Source organism: Marmota monax, unplaced genomic scaffold, assembly GCF_021218885.2.
Source record: "Marmota monax isolate L192 unplaced genomic scaffold, Marmota_monax_Labrador192_F-V1.1 WCK01_AAM20220418_F8-fsc00113, whole genome shotgun sequence".
Classification (NCBI taxonomy): domain Eukaryota; kingdom Metazoa; phylum Chordata; class Mammalia; order Rodentia; family Sciuridae; genus Marmota; species Marmota monax.
Window position 1 is genome coordinate 4,407,870 of NW_026694479.1, and position 23,310 is coordinate 4,431,179.

At 34.2% G+C, this 23,310-nt stretch overlaps 1 protein-coding gene across 14 annotated transcripts in view; it reads right to left on the reverse strand.

The window, feature by feature from the left end:
* Positions 1-23,310, reverse strand: part of Tenm3 (teneurin transmembrane protein 3) — a 2,500,614-nt gene that overhangs the window by 2,153,603 nt on the left and 323,701 nt on the right. The window lies entirely within an intron of this gene.

Below are 23,310 nucleotides of genomic sequence, written 5' to 3' on the forward strand. Positions count from 1 at the left end.
ACTGTTTCCTTATCAGATCTGATCCTCTAAGAAATCAAGAGGGAGATAGCCAATTCCCTAAACAAGCTAGTTTTATGGGAAATAAATTAAAACAGGATTCTATTCACAGCAACTATTCAAAAGTGATTCAGTCAATCTCAGCAGTCATGATAAGGAAGTCCCCTTTGCTTTAACCATACAAGGAAGGTGACCTGATGTTGACCAATGTTGCTTTATTAGGCTGTTTCCTTGTCCTTGCCCAAGATGCCTTACACAACCCGACTTCTACCACACACAGCAGTGTTCCTGTCTATTTTGTAGCCTGGATGATGCCTGTTTCATGAATCACTAATAAAAGCCAATTAGATCTTTGAAACCCAATTTGTTAAAATTTTGTTCTTTGACAGGAGTAAGACCTGAGAGTGAAAGATAAGCAGGAACCAGACTTTAAGAATAATTGTCTGAGGTTACTCTTCTTGAGCACATCCAAGAAAGATTCTAAATCTACATTTGTTCATTTACCTCCATTAGCTTCCTGCCTTCTAGTAATTTCAATTTACTAGATGATTCATAATACATTTTCCTAAGGAAAATAGGAAGTGGAAACTGCCTAAAGGACATCAATATACTTAAAGTACTAATATGTTAATGATGGTTTTTTTTTTCCAATGACAACATTTTTTAATGGTAAAAATTATCAGGAGTACATCTACAGGAGCTCAAATATAATAATGACTTTGAGATGAGCATGTTATGTTTATATAGAGTATTTAAAAAACTCATAAATAAATGAAATAAAAACTCATGGCATTTTACTCTTTCAGTTCTCAAAGAAAAAATATGTAATCAATATATAACTATAGTCTTACCAACAAAATATTTTCACATATTAAAAATTTTTCATGAGTATATATTAAAAATGTTGATAAGGATATAACTTAAAACCTAAAGAATTCAAATCCAAAATTATAACTCTGATTATTCTGCTTATATTTAGTATTTCCATATTTAACAAATAATACACTGTAAATTACTTCTTCATTATTTTGGATAGTGCAACTTTTATTCTCTTTCAGCAAATGAAAAAGCAATAAAAATATGCAAACTAAAAATAAATGATAAGAAACATTCAAAGGAGAGTTACAAGATTATCTGTACTTTAGGCCATGTTTTAAGGTTCTGAATAGCTAGATGTTTATAAAAATTTATCTAATGTTGTTTCAACTGCTCTTGAATAGGTATTGATTGTTTGAAAGTAATCTTTATTCTTATAATAGAATGCAATTTTTTGATCTAAGTAAACATGTGAAATGAGTCACACTTCCATTTGTTTAATATTTTAAATGTAGTTTAAAAGATAGGTATTCTCCTCTAGTCCTAAGCACAGGGCCATAATTGTAGCTACAGAAAACAGTATGAAAGTGGAGGAAGTAATATCCGTGAGAAGAAATGAGTTTTCCATTCTAAAATTTTGCAATGAAAATTCAAAATAGAAAACAATTGACATCGTATATAATCCTTGAGATTAGTAAATTTTTTTTTAGTAGTAGGAATGCCTGACTCCTATTCCATAATATCTTTACCTATGTTCTTAGAACTATTCTCATTCTTTCAATTTTTCTGCCTGAGCTCTTTTCTATAGCAGGGAATTCCCTAAAGTGGAAGAAAAAGAGTTTCCAAAAGGTAAGAACCTTGTCAGTTACTTTTGATGATCTTCACTGTGATCACTGAGAGACATCACATGAATCACAGAAGAGTCTTTCAAAGGACATTGTTTATGCTCTGAGTTGGCATTCCGTGCACCAGAGGCATTCAACAATATATTTGCATGGCCTTAACTACCTCCTCAACCCCACCAGCCTACTTAATCATTCCTGGAAGGAGTCATGTAGAATTTGTACTCCCCAAAGTCTTTGTTCATGGTAATCTCACAGTTTGCAATGCTCTTTGAGCTTCACTCTCTCCTTCCTTCCTATCTTCAAATAATGTCACTACCAAGAGCAATGTTTTTGAGCTATGGAAATTCTATTCATACCTCAAAGTCAGGCTCAAAAGATTGCTTTATTTCTCTAGAGTATTTCACAGACTCTCCTACTTCAGACCAAGTTCCACATCAGAGTTTTTCACAGTCCACATCAGAGTTTTCACTGCATTTTCTATTCTCATTTCTTATGGCATTTGTTGTATTGCATATTTCAGTTTGTTCTCTTTGCTCTTGCCCTTTCTACCCAATGATTAAGACCTTGAAGGCAAGAAAACAGTATGCAGGTTAAAAACACAGACTAAATGGCTATACACACTTTACTGAACACCTTTTATAAAACAAGCTATGATCCTGGAAAGTTATTTCACCTTTTTCAGTCTTCTTTTTGTAAGTATGACTAATAAAGGTGTCTATCACAAATAGTACTAGGAGCATGAGAATAAACGAATTATTGCATATAAGTACAGTGCCCAAAACAAAGCAAAATCTAGAAAAAATATATAGTAATGGCCATAAAATGAATATTTGTGAATACTGAAAAACTTAGAGTAATGTTTTGCATATAGTAGACATTCAAATTAAATTGATATCTCCAGCTATATTTTCTAAACTCTGAAAGCCAAGAGCAAATTTCTTTCAGTAGCAACATTATTAGGGAATTTTGAGATTCAATATTCTTTTCTGGAGTGGATATACTTTCATAAGTTACCTGCATGAAATTTTAAGTTTCACTTGCATAAACCCCAGTCTCTGACATTGTCTTTTATGGAGACATAAGTGAAACCTGGGGCATGAAAACCCAGTAAGATAATAAAAGCAAGGCTTAGGTTGAAAAAACACACAGGAGTTTTAATACCATAGACCTTCTCTTCTCTACAATGATCACCACATCTAACACAAATCAGGCAGGTGCAGCTACTGGAAAAATGAAGTCCTCACGGGGCAAAACTTGTGCCCTCTGAGGGAACGCGTTTTGTTACACATTTCTAGGTTGGTGAAAACTAGCCAGACCTATGGATAATTCCCCACACCCCACTTGGCACAAAAGCACTGTAAACAAGTCTCTTTAGTGGAGTTTAGGTTCAAAGCTACCTTGCAGTAATCATATATATAAGACATTAAAATTACCCACTGGGAGGAAAGACTATAAAATATGAGGAGGATTCAATCTTATAAGGTCTTTCAGCAGCAAAGTAGAGGGAATATTCCTTTTCTTTTTGTGTATATTTATACATTTCTTGTCCTAGCCAACACTAGTTATTTTCTTTATCTTTCTCTAAAATTAGTGGTAATAACAGTAAATTTCTGCATAAGTTTTGGAAGACTAACACTTGGTCTCTCAGTGCAGGTATAAATCTTTTTTTCAAATTTGTTTTAACTGATATGTACAAATTTTACCCTCTGATGCTTAGTTCAGTTAAGAAGACACATTTTAAGTGGTTGCTAGTGAAAGGATGGAAGCAAGAAAGAATGGAAATTATATATATATATATATATTTTCTTCCTTCCTTCCTTCCTTTCTTTCTTTCTTTCTTTCTTTCTTTCTTTCTTTCTTTCTTTCTTTCTTTCTTTCTTTCATAATTCCATTCTAGACAAGGAAGCATGATAGACAATGAAGTTCTCTGATCCTTTGTAGGCTGAGAAGTGGCCAGAAATCTGTATCAAACTGGTTCTTTCCCAGGGAAGTTAATGAGTGGGGTAAAAGACAGTACAGTCAAAGAGAATAAAAAAGAGAAAAACATTCTCTAAAACTTGCTATAAAAATGAGTGCGATATTATATAGAATACAACTAAAAGTGAGTTTGGGTACTGGTTAAACAAAACTTATGGGAGGTCATTGTCTTGCACTAGCCTCTCTTATTATGAAACCAAAGCATAATGGATTTACTAAGTGTCATGTGAGCAAACTGAACTTTGAAACAAGCCAGTTTTTCTAAAAACAGGAGATTTCATCCAACCAAGTCAACACAATAAGGAGGCTCCCTGTTTTACCTTCACAAGGAAAGTAGCTTTGAAACGACTAATGTGAGTTTGGTTCTCCTTTTATGCTTTCTTCAGCCATTTTTGCCTGTGCAGTTGAACTCCTCTGCTCAGCCCATCAGAAGACTCCTTCTATTTTGTAGAATGAAATATTGCAAGATTCTAAAATTGCAAATAAAAATGAATTGCAGGTCTGAGGTTGTGGCTCAATGGTAGAGCACTTGCCTAGCATATATGAGGCACTGGGTTTGATTCTCAATACCACATAAAAATAAAAATGAATAAATAAGGGTGTTGTGTCTACCTACAAGTAAAAAAATAATTTTGGCTGAATATCCAGAATGAATTGTTAATTGCTTTAAAGTATAAGTGAGAATGATGCTTAGTAAGACTTTTAGGAGATTCTGTCAATATAATGGAATAACCCCAAACAGAAAATGAAGTATGATAATGTAGAAGTTTTTATGAGATTGAACAAGGCTAGACATGTTTTCGAATTTTATATATATATAAATACTTTGAAATACTGAGGAATGAACCCAGAGTCTTGTTTATGTTAGATATGCACTTTACTATTGAGTCATATCCCCTATCCTTTTAATTGTATTTTGAGACAAGCTCTAACTATATTTCCCAGGATGATCTTGAACTTGCAATCCTTCTGCTAATTTAACCTTTCTAGTAGTTGTAGTTACAGTTGTGACTAACAGACTAACAGATCTTTAAAGTAGTAAGATGGTATCAGTTATTATTTAAGAATGGTGAATTGGTTTATGAGAAATAATTTTTAATATGTTTCTAGATTTTCAAAATTTGGACAAGAAAAATCTTGGACTTTATAATAAGAAGAGTTATTAAAGAAATAATACCAAATATATGCAATAAAAAAGATACACAGGGACTAGTGGAGAGGTAACTTCAATTTGATCTCTGTTTTTTATATTTTCTGCTTTCATGTTATAATTTGTCATATACTTTTATATTGATCACAATTATATTGATAATTATTGTTGGCATTTTAAATTCAAAATCTTTTTTTTTCTTTATTTTTTAGAATAAGAGAAACTAGACAAAGTTCATTAGTGATAACAGCCTGAATAGAAGATGTTCAAGGTGTTTACACTTGGGAACTTTAAGAAAAGTTGAATCTTCAAGAGGGGTCTCAAGCTGCTAACTGCCCAAAACTCATAATGGGATCTGATAACCATTTGTTGATGCTGGGGTCACACATGTTCTCTGTATTCTTGGAAATATCACAGGCTAATCTTTGAGGGTCTCGCCTGGAATTGTCTCCATCCCAAGTGCAAGGTAAAGGGCCCCCCAAAGTCTCATCTCACTACCTGGACATGTTCAAGGAACTATGACCTATATTCATGGGTACATTTCAACCAATCAGGAATGAGCATGGTTGTAGCTCTCATTTACATAAAACCCATCAAACAGGATTGAGTTTACTTGGATCTCTCATTTGAAAAACTGAACCGAAGTGGAACCTGGGAATTTCCCATAAAAGCTAGGGTCTCTCTGTTTGCCTTCAGCATGTATTTTCACTTTTTGTGTGGAAGACTTAGTCTCCCCTGGCCTGGAACATTCTTTCTTCCTTTCTTCTTTCCTCTGCCTTCCTCCCTCCCTTTCCCACTCTTTCTCTTTCTCTCATCTTCTTTCCTTCTTAAATTATTTCCTAGTGAATTTCTGTTGCCATGCATAACAAAATATTCCATGAAGGCTGGGAATGTAGCTCAGTGGTAGACAGCTGGCTTAGTAAACATGAGTTCCTAGGCTCAGTCCTCAGAAGTAAAAATAAATGTCATGAAATCAATCAGAGGACAAAAGTACTTCACACTCAAATTGCATATATAAAGTCTTTGGAGAGCTGAATAAATAAAATGTCCATGTATGCTTATCAGCTAATTCAAATTTGAATTATAACTAATTCAAAATCCTCCATAATCCCACCTCCCTTTTAAAAATTAGTTACCAACTAGAGTAATTTTAAAGAAAGAAGGCACAAAAATACACAAATATCACCTACTCCGTCCTGTCTCTCCAAAGCTCAAATTACACATCTCCAGTTCTAAAGGGTGTCTGGCTGAAGGAGCAGGAATGAGGGTACTACCCAAAATTGCTCTCTTCATCATCTCTACGGCATTGTTCTTGCTTGAGGCTATAAATTCTACTTTTCACAGGGTTTTCTTTTGCTTTCATTTTTCAATAAACAAAGCAGTTTTTATGCTATTTTGAATTTTTGTTTATGAAAAATATTTTCCATTGGAACAAAGATACCAAGTGACAAAAATCCAGGCTCTAGCTCCTGGGACTAGCAGCTGCATGCTCAGTGACTTTACATACTCAGTTATTTACAGATAAAAGTATATGCTCACTTAGTATTAAAAAATGGAAGAAGAGACATCCAAATATAGAAGATTTGTTCACTGCTCTATGGTAATTTGACAAAATTTTCCATATTAAAATATGATAGTTATATTCTAATTTAAGGAGAGTGAAATTGAGACTGAAAACTAGTTCCTTATTTAAGATGCATAGCACAATGTATCTCAAGAAATATTCCTATGCCTAGTTACAGGAATACATGCACTTTAGGAAACAAAGTGATTACTTATGTTGCTATAGTTACACTTGTGTACCTTTAAAAGTGCTGCAAAAATGAATTCCATTATATTGAAGAACAAAACATCGACCGATTTGACTTGACAGAAATTTTAAGTATATCTCCTCACAGAATATGCATAACTTTTAGTCACTTTTCAGGTGAGTGACCTATTATTGTAGTTTTACCATTCATTATATGCATAAATTTCCAAGACTACTGCAATTGGCATAGCACAAAAGAAATGTTTGCATGCTGAGACATAATGAGAATCCATCACAATGCAAAGTTTCATAGCTTATGTAAAATGTTCAGTTTAATGGGCTTGGTTGTTCAATTTGGGAATATACCAAATTCTTTTTTAAGCTCCTATAAATTGGAAAGATTTCCCCTTTTCCCTCAGAAAATGCCTGGAGACCGTGATCTTAACCTCTGTTTCTTGTTATAATAAAGGAAATCTGATAGAATGAAAGAGAAATGAGGATTCTTGGTTTTCTGAAATAGCAGGGATTATGAAGAATCAGTAATAGTTTATGCTAGAACAAAAAAAATACAGTTCAATTATAAGAATTAATTCTGTTTCTGTACTTTCTTATTGCTAATATTATATTAAGGTACTGGCTTAGGAGACATATTTCTCCTACATTTTTTCAGTATTTCATTTTCAATGAAATTGTTAAACTTTTTGGTATAGTCAAAAAATCATACCAACTTTATAAGCATAATGCGTTATGTGCGAGATGTGGGCTTGAAGCTTTGTAATTTCTTCACTAGTTGTCCTATTTTTTGGAACTATGCATAGAATTTCCTCCATAGCTTTGTTGTGAGGTTATATGAGAACTTATAAAGCACTTAGTCCAAGACTAAAACCAGTAAGTCTTAACATGTGTTAACTATTAATACTGATTTTTCTTATAAGAACAAAAGTAATAATAAGGATGGTAATTTGTGGTATACTGCATTACCAGATAGATGGTAAACAAAATTCATAAATCTTATCTATCACTATGACTAGAGCTATTAATAACCCATAACTTTGAAATAATGCTTTTATCATACTTCTTGTTAATATTTAGCAAAGACATTTAATTATTTAAAAACAAAACAAACAAAAAAATAAACACACAGAGTACATGTTGCTTTTACCTTGAGTTCTTTCCTGTAACATTGACCCTGAGTACATCAGTGTAAAAACAATTATACTCAGAAACTTATCTACTTTGCAGACACTTCTGAACATGCTGTGTCAAATATGAAGTCAAAACCAAAGACCACCTGTGCTCTGACAAACACTTGAATGTTATTTATATTTGCACTTAAATATATCCATATCATACTCATATCTGTATCAACATGTAGAAATATAAGCAGTACTTAAAAATTATAATGAACCTAATAAACTCATTATGTTTGCTAAAAATTTATCATGTTAAAAAATTCATGTGGATATTTAAGAGAAACTGCCTTCTCAGCTGTCACATACCTCACCTAACTTCCAATCCTGTTTGTCAAGTAAAAATATAGTTTCTATTACATTTATCATGATGTCTAGGACACCTCTGATTCCACTTTGTCTTTATCAGATTGTGCTAACACCACATCAGCACAGATTTTTCCATTTCTTTTGGTTTTAAATTTGGCCTCCCTCATGGTTATTTGCCACTGTTTGCATGCTGCCTGACCATCAGGATGTCAAAATCACTCTGCAGATGGACTTCTCACTTAAATATCTTTCTTTTCCCCTATGCATTCGAGACATTAATTGACACCCCACCTGGAAAGTCCTTATTAAATTATTTGGGTATAGTTTATGATAAAAGTGAAATAATTCCAATCACTGTTATCAGTGCAGTTCATCATTGAAAAACCCAATCATGAATCAATCTATTCCCTAAATATTCATAAATATACCTAAGATTTTTTACTATTCTCTGGACATGCAGTCCCACTGTAGGTGTATGCCTGTACACTCACTCACAACTATGGTGATAGGAGATATTCATAATTTCTTTTGTTATTTTATTATCAGGAAGTATGTTCCTCCTGATATTAAAATTCAAACTATCTATGATAATATTATCAAAATATCATTCTAACACACTACTGCAGATACTAGTAAAATGACATCAAAGATCTTTTAAAATTTATTTTTTTTTAATCTGGGCATGATGGTGCATGTCTGCAATCTCAGGGACTTAGGAGTCTGAGGCAGGAGGATCAAACGTTTGAGGGTAGCCCCAGCAGTTTAGTGAGGCCCTAAGCAATTTAGCGAGATGGGTTTCAAAATAAAAATTAAAACAGTCAGGCATGGTAATGCACGCCTATAATCTCAGTTGAGACAGAGGATAGCGAGTTCAAAGCCAGCTCTAAGCAACTCAGTGAAACCCTGTTTCTAAATAAAATACAAATATAGGGCTGGGGATGTGTCTCAATGGTCAAGTGCCCCCGAGTTCAATCCCTGGTACCAAAAAATAAATAGATAAGTAAGATAAAAATTAAAAGGACACCTCAGATTCCACTTTGTCTTTATCAGATTGTGCTACTGGAGATGTCGCTTCATGGTAAAGCACCTCCTGGGTTACATCCCCAGTACCAAATAATAAATAAATAAAACAGTTTTTCCTTGTGGAAGATGCAGGGCAGATGAAGATACAAGAGTTTCAAATATCTCTTGATAGCATTTGGTGGCTACAATGCCTAAAGTGTCTCTCTCTCTCTCTTTTTTTTTTTTTTTTTGGTGTGTGTGTGTGTGTGAAAACTGTTATAAAAAATACAATGAGTATGTTTTCTTTTTCAGGTGGAGTATAATGTTAGTGATATTCCAAATAATCCTTCTTAATAAGAGAAGTTGGTACAAAGCTGGATTTAAATATTAGTTCTGCTACCAACTAGCTTAATGGTCTAAAGCACATGCTTAGAAAAATGCCTAATAATTAATAGTCATTTGATCATTAGTTATTATTGATGTTAATCAGTTTCAGAGAACTCTGGGAATTTAGTTGTTTGACTGGGTGGATGACCCCTCTGTGAGTGCAGAGCAGATAGACTTCAGGATGTTTTATGGAGACATCAATTTTCCCTCTAGTGCCCTTCTTAAATTTCCAAGATTTCCCTCTTGTTGTTAATCTAAGACAAGGGTGAAATAATAACATAGAATACAACTGAGGCCAATAAAGAAGCTAGATACTAGAAAATCTGTAACAAGAATTCAGAATAAAAGTCCTAAAAATATATAAACTGAAAAAAAAAATTGGCATTGATTACATTTGCGAGACATTGATATATGAAATGCCTAAAATGTATTCTGAACATTTCAGCTGAAGGATGATTTATTTTGTTAATTTTTCATCTTTTTATTATGTAATCATTCTTAAAAATTATTTCAGTTGTTTTATGTTTTGAAAATTACATAAGCAAAAACAGATCATTATTTCTATTTTTAAATGAAATTAAGTTAACCTAAAATACTTAAAGTTAGGTGTAAATAGCAAAAAGCAGTGTTTGACTTAAAAAAATTAAAAAAATGTACACTGACAAATGGTCAAGAAAACTGTGTGTGTGTGTGTGATGACCATATTGGCAATGGTGAACCAAAAGACTATCCAGAATTTTTGCAATAAGGAAATTTAATGGCTTTAGGATTATGATTTTGAGCAAATTTCATATGACTACAGTGCCTTTACACCTTTTCCTTTACACCTTCTTGAATATAATTATTGTTAATTCAGGGCTAAGGCAGATGTCAAATCAATATGATAGCAAATTTCTTTGATATCGGGACATAGATATAAATATGTACATGTTTATATTTCATTTGATCATTTAGCAAACAATGGTTTTGTATGTTTGCTTTTTAGTTTTGTCTATTGAGGTTATTTAATTTTTCCAAGATTTGAGAGATGTGACTTGCTATTGTTTTTCTGGAGAATTAAAATATGCAAATGAATTATTATGATATTTATAATTGGATTTTCTTCAACAGTACAATTGTACAAATGCAAAAATATTTTCTAAATCTATGGGGATACATAATGTGAAATAATAAATAACTTAAACCATATTGAATATGTTTGAATTAAAATTTTTACTGCTAATTCTTCCTATATTTAATTATAAGCTACAAAATATATATTTCATACAGGTATAAGATAACTTTAAATAACAAATGCTATTTTTCTGGTACATCATAACATAATTTAGAACATGCATTGATTATATACTAAACTGAGTTACACATCATTCTCATCCATAAGGCTGATTTGTAAACATTTCTGTCCTGGCAACTCGGGGAAGTCTGGAACATCCGCTAACATTTGATATGACAACAGAAAAACCCAAATGCAAAACATTTGGCTCTGAATTGAAGAGAATGCATCTGATTAAATTTAAATTGCAATGGCATAACATTATCTAGTAACGTTAACATAAAGGAACTGCTGCTACAATCCAAATTTACCTTACAGATATCACAAAAGTTAAGTGGTGTTACTAAAATTTGATTCTTAGGACATTTGTACAGGAAGAAAGTGTATTCAAATGTTCTGTGCAATTTGCCTCAAGATGTCTTTTTCAGTAATGATCATTTATAAGGCTTATAATGAAACACAAAGAGAGAGAGGGAACACATGGCTATGTGGGTGTTAATGGAGCAAATTTAAATTCTGGGCCCTGGAACCAGTTTCTTGGAAAGGGCTTCCCATCTCTATCACCCTATCCTGGTTCCCAACATCGAGTCACACATCGAATTTTTAAGGGACAAGTTAAATTAGGGCAAGAACCAATACTTCACTATTGTTGCCAAGGTGCTAATCATTTGTCATCCTATGAAACCATTTCCAAGTATCTCACTTAAAATGCTTGATTTGCTGGCCAAGGATATGTTCAAAGGTTGGTATCTCTGAAGTATTGTACTTATGGGATTCTTGTTTATTTGGAGCACTGTCCTTATTTAAAACTGTTAAAAAGAATAGACTCTAATGGAATAGCAGAGAGGCTATACTGGCTAAGTAGAACACAGCACTCCATTCAAAGCAAAATATGAAAGTAGAAATTCACAGAATTTGGGGTCACGGACTTGCTCAGATGTTCTTAATTCTCCCTTTGGCCTTCTCTTTTGTGGAATGATTCTTGGAGTAAATTCTCCATTTATTTTCTTTTTATTCTTTATTGAAATGATTTGGAATATACAGCAATGTGAATGAATTATTGCTACATGTAAAATGCATGCATAAATCTCACCAGTGCAATATTGAGTGAACAGAGCAAAACTCAAAAAATACTAACTGAATGATTCAATTTATATTAGACTAGAACAAAGAAAACTAACCTATGGCAATATAACTCAGGATAGTGGGTATATTTGGTGTAGAGAATTGGGGAGAGGGAAGAATAGTGAAGGGAAATGAACTTTCTCTATTTTGGTTGGAGCGCTGCTGATTCATTACATAAGTAAACTTAGTTTGCAAAAATTCTTTAAACTTCACATTTATTATTTGTGCACATACTGTATATTAATAAAAGTTAAAATGATTAGGAGTAATCATAAAGGGAAGGTAAGATAGTCCTGTATGGTCTATAGGGCCATTTATGTTGTATAAACTATGTGAAATAAATAGTTTAAATTCTTTTATAGAACCTAGATTAATTCGTATAGCAAATAAAATCAATAAGTAGTCCAGTTGCAGTTTTAAAGCAATATATTATCATAACACAGGTTAAAACTGGAAAAAAGCTCTGATCCCATAATATCAGATTTTGATTTTATTTGAAATTTTAAAAGTATAAAAGAAATTTTAATATCTGAACACTTAGTAAGTAATAGAATCAGTTTCTTCATTGAAAACTCTTTATCAAGAAATTATATAAATATTTACCAGGTATTGTATTTCATGCTTTGGAAATATACAATTTTACTATCAGGAGAGAGAAAAAGCCTCAAAATTTTCCTACTTGACACAAAGGAGGGAAATCAGTTTCAGAAGTTTTAAGTCTCTTCTCTGCATTTGGGTGGCCAGTAAGAGGAAGAGGTTTTTTAACATCAGTGTTGTGTGTCAATTCATTACAACAAGAGTACTCAACCTCTACTGTGCACGAGAGACTGGCTTAACACAAAGACTACTGGAACCCACTCCTAGGCCCTCTAATACAGTAGGTCTTGGAAGGTCCTAAGAACATGCATTTCAAAGTTCCTGGATGACACTGCTGCTGCTAGTGCAAACACCACACTTCAGCATCAATGTTCTACCCCATGTTGTATGCGGTCTCTTACTTATCTGCTGTTCCTTCCTTGAGGACTAGAGTCTGGCCTCTTAAGCACCACTCTAATTCCAGAGGTTAGCACAGCATATGGAATATGGGAGACATGCAATGAATACATAGAGATAAGCAGATGACTGAAGAAAAACGAGTTATGGTCCTAGCAAGGGCTCCAGTCCTCTTTATATCTAAATAAGAACAACTTATGATGATAGAATCACAGAAGGTGAGGTCAACTTCTTCCTTTGACAGATGAGGGAACTGAGTTCCAGACAGGTTAAGTGAACCGTTGGAGGATCACAGAGCCAAGACAAGAATAGCTGCTTCTTGGTATTTTTCTTATTTTAAAAGACTATAGCATTTTAAGATCTCTAGGGAAACTATGGGAAAATAAGACAATAAACCATTTATCCTAGTGTTTTATCCTTTGTTTCACACCAAAATGTAGAAAGCATAAGAATCTGAATTTGTATGCTCAACATAGGTTTTAGGCTATGATGTGGCAGGTGCAGAGGAGAGTGTAAAAGATTTCTAAAACTCAGTCCCTTCCATCAAAATTGTACCTTTTAGTTAGGAAGACATAATTCCCACATGAATCACACACAATGATACCAGACAGCATAAATTGGAAGTAGCATGGTGCTTGTTATACATATACTTGCATTGACAGAATAAGAATGCTCATTGGAGATGACAAAGCTTCACAGATGAGGCAGAATTTGAGCAAAGTCTAAAAAAAAAATATTTGGCAGGAGCAGAGGAGGGTGGAGAATGAATAGCTCAATTTAAGTGTTCCTAGAGTATATGAAAGAAATGTCAAAATGTGCAGGTTATAATGGGGCTGGGATCATATTTGGGAGTAAATGAACTGGAGAGGGCATATATTGACACACTTTTGGAAAAAGCTAGAGATCAGTGAGTGTTGCAGAGTGATTATGACTATATGGGCAGGGTAGTGACACAGTGAAATGAAATGGGAGATATGAGTTTTCTTTAATTGCACCTGACTTGGCCCTTACCCCACACCCATGTCTGTTACAGGCTGCCACATGTGATCAGAAAATAAATGGTCAGCTTTGAGACACATTCCTATTGTATATCTCAACTTATTTAGGGTATTGATATAATTACAATAGAGCCGATTAGGTTGGCTTTTATAATCTAAGATCCCCAAATTTTTCTGCATAAGAATTTATACAATTTATTTCATAATCACTGCTCATATGCCTCGATTCTTGGGAGGTAGACTCTTCTGTCCACTGTTTCTTTGTTTGCTGTAAACCCACACTATTCAACAACACTCTTATTCTATCTTCCCCCAACCGTCAAAACCAAAATTCTTTTATGTTAACTGCTTTGGTCTATGACACAACACACACACACACACACACACACACACAATTGTTGTCTGTTGTTAAATTATAAAATTACAGCCCCAAAGTCACCTAAAACTCAGTGCAAAAGACTCCCACCCTGAGATTATTTCCAGAGATTCCCTAGCCTGACCTTTCTTCTCTTCTTTGTACATCAACCATACAGCCATTTGTCTCCGTGATCCAACTATCCCATCTGCTCCTGTTTTTAATAATTTTCGAGTGCATTTATTAGTTCAGCAGCCCTTCTAATCTCAATGAGGCCAATCTGATTCAGTTGTTTATTCTCTGCCTTCTCTTATAACAATCTGTATTACATTTTGAAAGGCCACATTTTCACCCTGGAGCACCCAGATACCCACTGGGACTCCTCACCTGACCTATACCCCTGTGCTTAAGGCTCTATTATCTCATCTCCAGGTTCACTGCAATGTTCAGATGTTTTATTTCATAGGAAAAATTCTAGGTATTGGTCAGCAACAACCTCTTTATTGTTTGCTCCTCCACACTAAGGTTATTCTTAATTCTGTGCCTGAATTTCAGGAAATATTTAAACACTATTTAAAATTTGCTTTTACAAAATGATAAGTGGATCATTAAACAAACTGGAATTGAAATGACTCAAAAGACCACATGAAGAGGTTGTTTCTGAAAGTGTTAATCCATAGAGCATCACTTGATGCTTTCTGCCAGCATTTGGTTATTCCAATAATAAAGCTAGTATTTATTGTCATAGCTTTCTTAAAATAATCTACAAATTTATTTTAATTATGTAGAAATATTATACCAGATGCAGTTTGCTGTCAGTCTTCATGAGGGTGCATGTTAAATGTTTAAGGAATTGAAAATTGAATATTCAGCTTGGAAAATATATACAAGCAATAAGGAGAGTATAACACAGAAAGAAACGGGCAACTAATAAGGGAAAAACACATTTGGGTCTCTATGTTGTAAATCACTAGTGAAATATATTAAAAATTCACTGTGTTTATCGTGTTAATTAAAGAAAAAGAAATCATCAATCCTATACAACTAAGTGAATTCATCAAATTATAACAGAAAACCAAGTATGAAAACAGACCAAGAATTAGCTGATGCTTCAAAAGCATTATCTATATTGCCCAAATCTCAGAATTTGTGAAATTTATTAATTCTATTCACTTCTGATTAAGAGCTGTTAAAAATGGACTAATATATTACTATAATTAATGTTTGATATTACTAACCAATAATTATTTCCAAAGACTTTAATTAACCAGTTGTTTTATAAACTGCAGGGCAAATTAAATACTATTGCGGTAAAGAAAATATTTTCTAAAAAGGTTTGTTTTTTAAAAACTAGGTAAATCAGTAAAAGAAGAAAAAATTAATTTTTCGATTTTAAAGTATTGACCAATAAAATTAAGAATATGTAATGTTTTCATTAAAAAAAAAACTTAAGTTCCTATGCTGTTGACTCCCTTCCAAATTTCTAAACGTACACTAGTATAAGATTTCCTTTTGCTAAGAACCCCCTAGAGAATTATTCTCAGTGTAAGAGAATGATGTATTTCCTATCGTTTCACTCTGATGTTACTGTGTGTACAACTGCTTTGCATCTACATCTTTAAAGAAGTTTTATTTCAGTAAAATAAATGTTTGAAAATACTTCGTAATGTTGTGTAGCTTTTATTCTAGCTATGGGCAACTATTCAGGAGAGATATTTTAACTGGTTAAAAAGTCAACTATTTTATATTCTTTACTGTCACAAACACATTTGGTAAAAAGCATGAAAAATGTCATTTAAGTTATACCTAGAAGATGAATTGCAAGTTCACTTTACCCTGATATGGTCAACTATTCTTTCTATGTGTATGTTTGTGGTGTATATGTGTGTCTGTGAATTTGTAAGAGAGAGAGAGAGAGAGAGAGAGAGAGAGAGAGAGTGTAGCATTATACATCAAAAAAGGGATAGGACGTGTCTAAAACCATTTGTGATGTGGATATACTAATATGGTTTAAGTTTATGTCTTCCCCAAGGCAATGAGCCTCTGCAGATGTTGTGGGAACCAACTTCCTACAGTGTTTAAAACACAAATCATTAACTTGTTACCAGTCTACATTGGAAGTCAGAATACAAAACAGTTTAAATATGTTAACTCAGATGCAGTCAAGCTTTTTTTTATGTTCATTCGAACTACTGAGAAGTCAGTACAAAATCCACAAACTTCTTATGCCTTGGAGGGTGGCTTTGTTCTCTTAAGAATATACCACTATGTCTGAATATATTCTACAGATATTTCTACGATTCAACAATTTGATAGATACATTCATAGTGAGAAAAATACACACAAATTCAATCTAAAAAGCAAGGAATGAGGAATATTATTGATAGAACCTGATATATGATTTCATTGTTCAACTAATAACTCTTTGATTTTAAACAATGTGATAAACATTTCTAATGCTCTACCAAGGTTGAAGTGATTCAGCTCATTCAATCTAAATTCATTCATGTAACAATTATTTGTTAAATGTCTGCTGTTTTTATCAGTGTAAAAATCAAAACCCTACTGTATTCTATTTGGTGAAAAAAAATAGAAAAAAATAATTAAAAACTTTTATGGTGATAAACAGAAGAAGAATCAATAAAACTCAAGGAAAGAGAACAGAGAGAAGTGCTGCCATTCTAAATTGGGTAATGAAGCAGGCCTCAATGGGATGGTGGGATTTGGGAACAGATCTTAACAAGAAATAACCCAAAGGGAAAACTGAAGAACATCATACCAGGTGGAGGAGACAGCAAGGGGAACATTCCTGAGACTGCTATGTAGCTTGTTTAATTACTGAAGACCAGAATTCTCATGACTAGGATAGCATTGGGCAGTTGTGGTGATTAAGTGAGCAACTTAACTTTGCTCTGAACCTCAAAAATAATAACAAAAAATAATAACAACCCATTGTATTTTAGTATTTCTCATAATCCAGTGATGCTCAAAATTATTAATTCCTTCCATCTTCCCCTGAGATATTATGATTAAGCAGCCTCAACCAATCTAGCTGTATGCTAGGGAAATGGAAGCAGGAGTCATATGCCCTAAATTCCAGGATTTCTACCAATGGAGATAATAATAAATGCACACAGCCTCAATGCACATATAATCAGGAGGAGAAACCAGAATATCAAGAAGTTGTTTGAAGTAGTATTTACAGGTAAGTCTTCTAACTATGCCTGAGGACAACTGCAATGTTTAATACTCTTTCATTTGGTAGAGTTTGGTTTATATTTGACAACAAATTTCATCCATACTTTTGTACTTGACCTTCATGTTATAGTATGTGTACAGATTTTTGTGTAGTCACTATAATTTTGAAGAGCTGCCAGAGAATTTCTCCTCTCTTCACAGAAATTTCTTGTTGTCTGTTTTCTTATCATACAATAAGTGAAGGCATTGATTTCTCATTCTTAGACTAATGAGGAGGTCTCACAAAATCAATGTCCTTATTATCAATTGGAGCTTGGTGGTCAGATATAGATCCATAGTCTTTGCAGACATTGTTCATTTATGAAGAAAAAAATGAAAGTATTCAAGTTAATAGTACAAATACCAACCCACCTTTCAAGGGTATTGACTTACTATTGATTTGGGAGGGAATGATTATTACTGAAAGAACATCAGACACTTTCTTCTTTACTTGAAATCTAGCACCTAAAATTTCATGTTTGAACTACAGCTTACTACGAGTATGTACTTTCTTTGTGCGGAAGGTGAAACACACTCATCTTCAAAGAGAGAACAGACATTTGAGGTCCTCAGAGCACTTAAGGACAAGGGGCAGAACATGAAAGTCTTGAAAAGACTGTGAAAGAACAGAAAAATAAGCTAGGATTAGGTTACTACTTGCTTTCCTCACAATAAACTAACATGAGTAAAAACTGAAAAGTATTTCAGATTTATAGAGGACATACATAAATTGTGAAATGCCCTAAAATCAATTCTCTTCATAAGAATTGAAAGACACATATTTCCATATGGACTTTTATGAGACCTAGAGCCTTGGTATACTTATGACTTAATGTTCAATATTTTATCTAAAATGTGAAAAACACTTTTGTTGACATCCCAAAATGAAGGTATGTCTTCTGGGAATGTTGAAGCTGGACAAGAATTTTTATGACAAGAAGTGGAATGTTGGTCTGTGGTAGAGAACTTGCCGAGCATGTGTGAGGCCTTTAGTTTAATCCCCTGCATCACCAAAACCAACAACAACAACAATAAAATGTGATTGGGCAGTTTTCTGTCATAGCTTAGATCTTGGTCAATGAGAACATTTTTTTTTCTACTCTTTTTTGGTACTGGGATTGAACACAATGATAAGCAACCACTTAGCCACATCCACAGCCCTTTTTAAAAATATTTTATTTACAGACAAGTTCTCATTAAGTTGCTTAGCACCTCGCCATTGCTGAGGCTGGCTTTGAACTTGCAATCCTCCTGTTTTAGTCTCCTGAGCTGCTGGGATTACAGGCCCCAGCACTTCTCGCTCTTTTCTACTCTTGACTGACGTTTCTTCTTTCCATCTGTAGTCATCTTGACAAACAGAACAATGTTAATTATCCTCTGCCCCATAACTCTACTATAGGGGAAGTAGAAGATTGTCCTATGAAAAGATTTGGGAAGAATGAACTCTATGCTGCTCCTGAGCTCCTTACTTTTTAGGAGAAGCAATTCTCCTGCAAGGAGAAGAATTCAGTATTTCACTGGGGCAGACTCTTCCTTTTAGTCATGAGTGTGTTTTGGCCCCCATCTGTCACACTTTTTTTTAAATTCCTCACACTGTTTGGAAGCCTTAGGGGAAGATAGTTGCTATTTATAGGGACTTTCCAGAGGCTTCAACCATCCTAGTGTTGTATCTATGAACAACTGTTATCATTAACCAGAAAAGAAGATGTTTTGAGAAGAGAGACATTTACAAATATGGAAGAAATACTGTCTTAATTGCTACACTCCCAGGCATGACCCACTGACTTACATAGTAATAATAATAATGATCTGACATTAACTTAAGGCTCACTGTATGCTAAGAATTATTTAAAACACTAACCCATTTAGTTCCTACTATAACCTCCTTATAGATAATGAAACTAAAACACAGAGAAGGTGAGTGACTTATGGAGCACGAAGGAGTCAAAAGGAATCAGACCCAGAAATTGTTGTTATAGAACCATATTCAACTACCTTGCTAGAAAACAAGAGGCAATTGACTGGAAAGAAATGTCATGCTAAGGATGCCTTGAGTACTAGGAGCAAAGGCAGAGCCACATCAAAGCTCAGGGCAACTTTCCAAGGAGGTCCTTTCATGATGGGGTATCTGCAACCCCCTAAAGTCACTAGTTGAGTGCCACTGATATGACTTGATTCAATAGGAGGTTGAAACAACAGATAATCTGATACCAAGTTTAAAATCCCTCTAAAGCCATGCATGCTTTAGACATTTATAAAGTGTACAGAGCAGCTCTAAGGATGCCTAAGATGACTGATTTTTTTTCATAAAGAGAACATGTCAGCCTTATTAGCTAGAAATGGCTATTCAGCTCAGAAAAATTTAAGAAATTTTCTCTGATACCTAAAAGAGATCATAATGCCCTGTTATGATTCGAATGGGACCCCTCCAAAGTTGCCAACATGATAATATTAAGAGGTAGGGCCTCTCAGAGGTGATGAGGTCACGAGGGCTCCTCCCTCATGAATGGGGTTAGGTGCCCTTATAAAAGTGCTTGACTAAGGAAATTGTCCCATTGTCTCTGCCTTCCACCAAGTGAGAACACGGCAAGAGGGTCCTCAACAGATGCTCGCCTCTTGATATTGAACTTTCTATCCTTTCTTGCTATGAGAAATGCATTTCTGTCCTTTATAAACTACTGAGTCTGTGGTATTTTGTTATAGCAGCACAGACTAAGATAGAAATCAGTGTCGGAGAAGTATAGCATTTCTATAACACATACCTAAAACTGTGTCTTTGGAACTGGGTAATAGGTAGAGGCTGGAACACCTTGAAGTGAATGCTGGAATAAGCCTATACTATCGGAACAGACCATTAAGGATGATTCTCATGGGGGTTCAGAAGAGAAAAGCTGTAGACAAAGCCTCATTCTTATTAGAGATTTCTTAAATGCCCGTGTACAGAATGTTAGTAGGAATATTAACCATAAAGGCCATTCTGATGTGTTCTCAAATAGAAATGGGGAACAAGGAACTGGAAGCCAAAGGAAAGGTCACTCTTGTTATAAAATGGTTAAGAACTTGGCTGAATCATGTCCTATTTGTAAGACTTTATGGGAAAATTTTAGGTGCAAGGAACTGGGATATTTGGCAGTAAGAAAGCTTAACTATCAAAGTGTTCAGGGTGTTGCATGTCTTCTCTTGCCTTCCTATAGCAATATAAAAAAGAAAGAAGCAATGGTTTTAAGATGGAATTTATAACCAAAGAGAAGCAGAATGTAAACATTTGAAATAGTCTCATCCTGGTCACATAATTAATAACAAACAAACAATAAAACCCAACTTGAACTCAGGAGAGAAAATCAAGGTGTGGCTAAGCAATCATTTGAGATTAGTATGGTCAGAAGGGAAATCAAATATTATTTATCAAGACAGTAGGTGAATGACCCTGAAGGCATTTTGAAGATCTTTGGGGACTGCCTCTCCCATCACAGGACTAGAGTACTAAAGATTTGAGGGAAAAACAGTATAAAGGAAGAGTCTCAGAGCACCTCTAGGACTTCAGGGCTCACCCAGAGGGTGCTAGCAGTAAGTTTTGGTAGTGTTCATAGTGCTGCTTAGATGTCAAAAAAACGTCTCAAGGCCCAGGCAGACATGCTGTAGAGTCAGAGCCTCGGCAATTAAACCCTAGTAGGAAAAAGCTTCATGGAATCATTAGAGCAAGGCCACACACAAGACCTCAAACTCTAGTAGACTTGTCAACATGCACTGCCAGCCTAGGAAATCTGCAGACTGTGATTCAGTGCATGGAAGTGAGGCCTGAGCTCCTTCCAAGGATTTCACAGAAAGAGGCTGCCTGAAGTCTAAAGGGCCCAATCTATGCACTAGTGTGTTTGGAAGGCAGGATACAAAGAAAATCATGGGGTTTTTTTTGGGTGGGGGTGGTACTTGGGATTGCTCTCAGGTGCACTTGACCATTGGGCCACATGCCCAGACTTATTTTGTATTTTATTAAAGACAGTGCCTCACTTTTGCTGGGGCTGGCTTTGAGTTCTCCATCCTCCTGCCTCAGCCTTTTAAGCCACTGAGATTACAGGTATGAGCCACCACACCCGGCAAGAAGATCATTCTTAAGCCTTAAGATTCAATGTTGTTAGCCCTACTTACTTACAGGAGACCTGTTATTTCTTCCGTTTGTTCCTGTTACTATTTTTTGAAATGGGAATGTCTATCCTATATCTATACACACACACACTTTAATATTAATTAAGTTTTTACAAGCATGAAGGTAGAAGAGTCCAGGTATAATAAATATGTCTTGTCTGGATAATGTTAAATTTGAGGTCACCATCTAGCAGAGAATTTATTAATTCTAGTATGCCAATATGCATGTCCAAACCACTCATCATTAATAACATGGGGAGATCAGAATGATGCAACTTCATTTGTAGAAAAAAAAAAAAGAAGAAAGCCAAAAACAGGAAAATAAGGCTTGGCGTGGTGATGCATAGCTGTAATCCCAGTGGTTTGGGAAGCTGAGGCAGGATTAGAGTTCAAAGCCCCTCAGCAAAAGTGAGGCACTAAGCAACTCAGTGAGAACCTGTCTCTAAATAAAATACAAAATAGGGCTGGGGATGTGGCTCAGTGGTAGAGTTCCCCTGAGTTCAATCACCTGCCCCACCAAAAAAAGAAGGAAAATAATTAAGATAATTTGTCTAATTGGACACACATGACCAAATTAGGACAATTACCCTTAAATTTATCTCTAAAGGAGATTAAAGTGGCATAATGCTAAGGGGTAATATATATGGGACGTCTTAGGGAGAAAGCAAAAGTACTCAGGCATCCCTATTCTCCAATGTTTTCCCCTCTCTCCTATCTCATCTTTTCCAGCCAAAATGAGAACACAAAATAGTTCTTTTGGGATAACTACTTAAGCATCCCATAAATGCTTTAAATTTTGGATACAGGGTGAAGGTTACACAAATAGGCCATGCTGTTTCCTGTCTTCAGTTGCATGGGCATATTTGATGTCTGAGGAGAAATTTGCTGAATGCTGATTTCTTTGGTCAGTTTGTATATTTCTAAGAATAAAACTCAGAGAAATAATTCTCAGTCACTGAAAACAAAGTATGTCAAATCATTGGATTGAGATGCACTAAAAAAATAATTTATGACAAATTTCTGTCATGAAGATGCATCATGAGATGAAGACTCAAGACAGAATAACGAAAGTAAAAGTGACATATTCTATCCTTTTGATAGAATTATTTACAAAATGGTATTTTATTTATTTTCTTTCTTATTTTACCTGTCTTCCTTCCTTTATTTATTTTTTCTCTTCTTTTCCTCCTGATATATAGAATTCTGAAGATAACTTAGGCCAATTAGGCATGTTAACAGTATTTGTTCACTAAAGACATTTTTCCCCCTACTTGCCTACATTTGAAATAATTTGATTTACTAAAAGTACCTATTGTTGAATAAGAATAAATAACTTTGTCCCGTTTTAGTCTATTTCACACCAGCTTAAGTGATGCCAATCATTTCATCAAAGAGAGTCCTTCATCCTGAGAGTTCTAAAAGCAGTGAATTAGTTCTAGTCAAACCTTAAGTATATTTCAGAACTTTTTCATAGTGGATCACTCAAGAAATATCAAAACATGGAAAAAAATATTTTAAAATCATATAATATACAAATATTAAAAATTAGCTTAAAACATAGAATTAATGACACATTTATAGTACATTTACATCAGCAAACACTGGTTTGGGAATTTTATTAGCTGAAAGATTTCAATTCTACTCATTTCTCTATTTTCAGTGATATTACCAAAAAAATATAACAAAGTAAATTTGAATATTACTATTTACTGTTTACAATTCCAATACCAATACCAATTTTGCATCTTTTTGTTGTTGTGCTA